Here is a 5438-nt window from a genome sequence, read left to right as displayed (position 1 = left end):
TATAAACAACAATTCATGTTCATAGAAACAACAAGGTCACTAAAACATTATATTAATGTTAGCAGCATTCTAATGACATTCTAATGTCTGAAAGGCTAATGATTAGCCTATCGGCTACCTGAAAAGTTAAGTGTTTAAACTAGCATTTACAGTGTTTTATGGCCCTAAGTTTGTGTGATATATAAACCACAATCCTTGTTGATACAAGGTACCAGTGTTCGTCTAGAAAGTTTTTATTCACGTTAAGATTTTCGCCAGAGGCAGTAAAAGACTCCGCCATCTTTGTCAATAATTTTCGCTGATAAAGTTTCAAATTATGATCATAACGGCCTTTCCACCAATCAGATAACCTGACAATAGCCAGATGAATGTTGTTCCGCTTAGCTCCGCCTAGCTTCACTCACATCCATCTGGGACCTCTTCCATTGAGAGCGATTTCTGCAACCGACTTTATGGTTCAGCCAATCAGGACGCAGGGCGGGAGTTTCATAGATGTGACATAGCGTAGAAGCGACTGTGAGACTGTTATCAGCGTCACGGGTTGGCTTCGATGTGAGTGGTTGAAGTAGCACGTCAATAGATGACGGACAAGTGGCTTATTCAATCATATGCAAGCATTTTTTGATTAGGCCCAGCCTTCTGAAGCAACACTTCAATGGATCGGTTCCAGATGGATGAGTGGAGCTAGGCGGAGCGAAATTCATCTGGCTATTGTCAGGTTACCAATCAGAGGCATCACTGTGGGATTGTTCAGGATTGTGGGTAATGAAGTACTTATCCAAGACATTGTGATTAAAAGACATTTATTTCAAAACAAGGTTAGTGCCCCTTGAATTTTCGCCCTCTATATGACCATATACACTCGCTTAGTACAGTCGTAGCTGGTTTTGAGTCAAGCGGCAACATTCTAATTTGAACAATGAAGCCTACCCGGAAATGCGGAAAAATTGCAATACATCGAAAATCCGCTACGGGCAGGTCCCAAAAGGGAGCAAATGTCTATAGACCCCCATGTTAAAATGTCCGTTTTCACAGCATAAATTCATGCTTTTACAGGTTGGTCCCATGGACTTTTATTGTATTTGTTGGTAGTTCCCAAGTGCCTGACAACTGTGAGGGGGGTGAATTTTTTTCTAACTCGTTAGTTTAGATCACATTTAGATATTAAATGTATGAATAATTAAGGGCGTGGTCAACTTGATTGACGGCCGGTGTCGAGGCAGCAGACGACGTCACTAGCTGAGTGGAGGAAACTCCGAAATTATGTCTTGGCTGTGATCCTACACACCACATCCTTTCTGAAAATGTTTATTCAAATATCTGACGTAAAATGGGTTGCTATTAACTGAAGCCTACTAACCGACACTTTAAGAAGACTTCGCTCCAGTTTTTCAGGTAAGTGACATTCCACTACTATTTCACGTAGATTAGCATTATAGCATCCATGTTAGTGGGCACTGTAGCAGCTATAGGCTACGTTAGCGTCAAATCATTTCAAATAAGTTTATGTCTAAAATGATGACCGAATGGCTGAAGCACACACATAAATTTAGTTAACTTGAATAAAGTTAACGTTAGTGAAAACCGATTGTGCCCCCGTTGTGAGTTAGCTTAACGTTTGCCATACTAGCCAGGTGTTTGAGTCAATGATCAGACAGCTGTAACGTTAAGCACGTTAACGTTAGTTCACAAATATACAGGGGTAACAATGTGTTCTCGTCAAAAAACCTTTTGTAAATACTCTCTGTGTGAATGCTAAGTCCGTTGTCAATTTATATAGTCTTTGAGTTGTCACATTTAAGATAGAAAAGCGTTCGTTCAGATGATAACTTCAGCCGAAGCATTAGCTAGTGGAGGTAAAATTGTGAACCACTATGAACCATTGGCTATACGTTGAACATGGAGCTGATAACGAGCGATAACGTTAGCTAGTCACCATAACTGTTGTTAGTTATAACTGACGTCTGAAACTTTTATTGATGCCGTTTATTTGTTAAACACAAATTTGAAACAACACTTCTTGTCTATGCAAAGTTTCCCTGTAGGTGATCCAGACAGGCTGGGTGCTGGAGAGGGCTCTGGACTCCTAACTTCACTTCTCGTCTGTGCAGTCGACTCAGAAGCATCACTTCAGTACTGATTCCGTAGTACTTTGACATTTTTCATACATTTAAATGGAGCAACCTACTGGATTCAATATGCCTAGCTGTCTATTCCAGACATGGTTAGCATACTGAACAAACATGAATGCATTTCAGACATTTAGAGTGGCCTTTTATTGTGAGCAGTCCGGGGCACATCTGTGCAATAATTATCATGACCTCTTTTGATAAAGTCACACATGGAAAGTAGCCTTTAAATCAGCAGGTTTTGGTTGGATACAGATTGGATAATTAAAGAATATGGCATCAGTGACTGGCTATTGTTTGACTGGACCTTGGCCTAACTGTTAATAACTACCTCAATGGGGTGTAGATATGAGCTTACACTGTTCCACTGAAAACATTAAAATACAAGAAATGGTTGTTCTTTGAACTTTGAATACACCAAATTTGGTTTTGCTTATTGCCTGCATAAACAGGACATGTGCAAATAGTTGAATACACCTGTCCTGTCCCCAATCAGCTTAGTTCTGTGAGTTTGTTCATTATACATATTGGGAGTATTTTTTAGCTTAATTTGTGAGCACTTGTTCATAGTTTGCAGTAAGTTCAAGGATGTGACATATATACCAATATTTCTGTTTTCAGATCTGGAACATTTTGAAATCCTACCAGATGGGGCACAAGTCATTGAGCAGTGGCAACTTCTGACTTCAAAGACTTTGTTCACCAGCAGACCCCTTGATTACCTTTATTTACAGCATTTGCATCTGTCAGTCTTTAAAGTGATCTAATATGTATTGACTATGTATTAGCTTAGTACATATTAGTTTTTGATAGATAGGTAGATAGATAGGTAGATAGATAGATAGATAGATACTTTATTGATCTCCAAGGGAAAATTCAAGGTCTCAGTAGCATACAGACATCACACACAACATGCACTTACAGAACAGAAATGGGTTTGGCATAAGTAAAGGGTAGGTGTAACATTCATCAATAGACAAAGTGAAATGTACTGTATAGTCTCAATGGGTTCAATATCACCACACCCCAGCCAAACCATTTCACCTGGACCTCTAGTCCCAGGTTAAGAGCCCATGGACCTCCTTGCCGCCTCCTCCCCATGGTGAACTGCCAAAACAGAAAGGTAAACATTTTATTAGTCATACCTACTTACAAGATAATACAATAATGCAAACCAACACCACTTGTTGTAATCAACAAAAGTACAGTTGTTGTACAATGCTGTAGTACTATTGTGGATCTTGGAGGACTTGGTGGAGCTCACCACCGCAGCCAGGATGGAGTTCAAACCCTCGAAGTCAAGGAGTCTGGTCCTGAAGCGGGGCCGGGTCCAAGATCACTTCCGGTTTAAGATCGGCGACGACACCATCCCCACGGTAACCGAAAAGCCGGTCAAGAGCTTGGGAAGATGGTATAGATCTGACCTAAACGACAGAGCAAGCGTAAGGGAGATGCTCAGCCAGGCAGAGGAGTGGCTGCAAGCCCTGGAGAGGAGTGGTCTACCAGGGAAGTACAAGGCCTGGGGTTACCAGCACGGCATCCTACCAAGGCTCTTGTGGCCACTGCTTGTATACGAGGTCCCCTTGACAACGGTGGAAGCTTTGGAAAGGAAGATCAATAGCTCAGGAGATGGCTGTCAGTCCCCAGAAGCTTTTGCTCGTTGGGGTTATACAGCTCGGGGTCTAAATTACAACTGCCCATCACGTTTGTCGTGGAGGAATTCAAGGCTGTAAAGGTCCGGTTGGTCATGATGCTGCGGGACAGTGAGGATCAGGCGGTGCGGCAGGCAGACATCACCGTGAGGACTGGCCGGAAATGAGAGAAGCAGAGGAGCGGTTGCAACATGCCGACATCACGGGCACTGTGACACAGGGGAGGTTGGGCCTTGGAGTCATTACCCGAGCAAGCTGGAAGGAGGCGAAAGAGAAGGAGCGTAGGGGAATGGTGCAAGAGGAGATCCGAGCTGTGGAGGAGGAGAGCAGGCAAGCCAGGGCAGTGGCTATGAAACAGCAAGGCAGCTGGACACGGTGGGACAGCGTCCGTGGAAGATCCCTTAGCTGGAAGGACATCTGGAGCATGGAGGGGCATCGACTGAAGTTCCTGCTGAGCTCTGTGTACGATGTACTGCCAACACCGACGAACTTGCAAAGGTGGAGGCTGTCAGAGGACCCATTTTGCGCACAGTGCAAGAGACCAGCAAACCTTGAGCACATCCTGTCATCCTGTCAAGCAAGCCTGACCGAGGGGAGGTTCAGGTGGCGCCATGATAAAGTGCTGGCGCAACTGGCGGAGGTACTAGAGAGAGAGAGGAAGCAGAGAAGACCCCAGACTCAAACCAAAGGCCCCCGCTTCATCGGCTTTCTCAGGCCAGGGGAAAAGGCGGGCAAGGAGGGCAGGTGTGCAGGGATCCTTGGCACGGCACAGGACTGGGAAATGAGAGTTGACCTGGGTAGGCAACTCAGGTTCCCGGAAGAAATTGCCAGCACCAGCCTCCGACCAGATATTGTGCTCTGGTCTCCTGCAACAAAGCAGGTGGCTTTGATAGAGTTAACGGTACCCTGGGAGGAGAGGATCGAGGAGGCACATCAGTGCAAGTTGGGGAAGTACCAGCCGCTCATCGCAGAGAGCCAGCAGAGGGGCTGGAGAGCCTGGAACCTACCAGTGGAGGTGGGGTGCAGGGGATTCCCAGGACAGTCCCTCTGGAGAGCACTAGGGAGTCTTGGGGTTAGAGGTGCAACCCGCAAGAGCCTAGTGAACAGCATTTCAAAGCAGGCAGAGCGGTCATCCAGGTGGCTGTGGATGAAGCTGAGTGAACGTTGGCAAAGCCAGGCGGGCAGAGAGGAAGGGAGTAGAGTTGCACGGTAGGTCCCAGATCGGCAGAGGGAGCAGTTCCAGGACGCTGGTTCTGCTGTCAAGCCCCACTGAGGTGTCGTGGGCTTGTTGACGAAACATCAGTGAAGTGGGGTGCCCACTTGAAAACCCGATGATGTTGACAGGTCCATGCCGTGCAGCTCTGCCCTTAATGGAAGACGTCTGAGGGGAGCGACTTCAATGCTAGCCACCACACAGAGGGAGCAGGACTCAACTCCTGCCAGGCGTGGTGGCTGCGGTATACTCTACTCTACCGTTTAAAGACATTAAAGACATGCGATTTGAAATGGGTCTTCAGTGACAAAGTACACTAATATTGGCATTGTTATGCCAAACACCGGACACTGTAACTGGATTTAACGTTTTGATAATAGCCTTACAAGGGGAAATAAGGCAAGCTAACCGAACATGAACGCTGGATCGTGAAATCGCCACCGA

General features: G+C 45.6%; 1 pseudogene; it reads left to right on the top strand.

Annotated features, from left to right (window-relative positions):
- Window positions 1-3060: 3060 nt before the first annotated feature.
- LOC125311292 lies at window positions 3061-5167 on the top strand (annotated as a pseudogene).
- Window positions 5168-5438: the final 271 nt, after the last annotated feature.

Source organism: Alosa alosa, chromosome 18, assembly GCF_017589495.1.
Source record: "Alosa alosa isolate M-15738 ecotype Scorff River chromosome 18, AALO_Geno_1.1, whole genome shotgun sequence".
Lineage (NCBI taxonomy): Eukaryota > Metazoa > Chordata > Actinopteri > Clupeiformes > Clupeidae > Alosa > Alosa alosa.
This window is presented reverse-complemented; position numbering and strand designations above follow the sequence as displayed.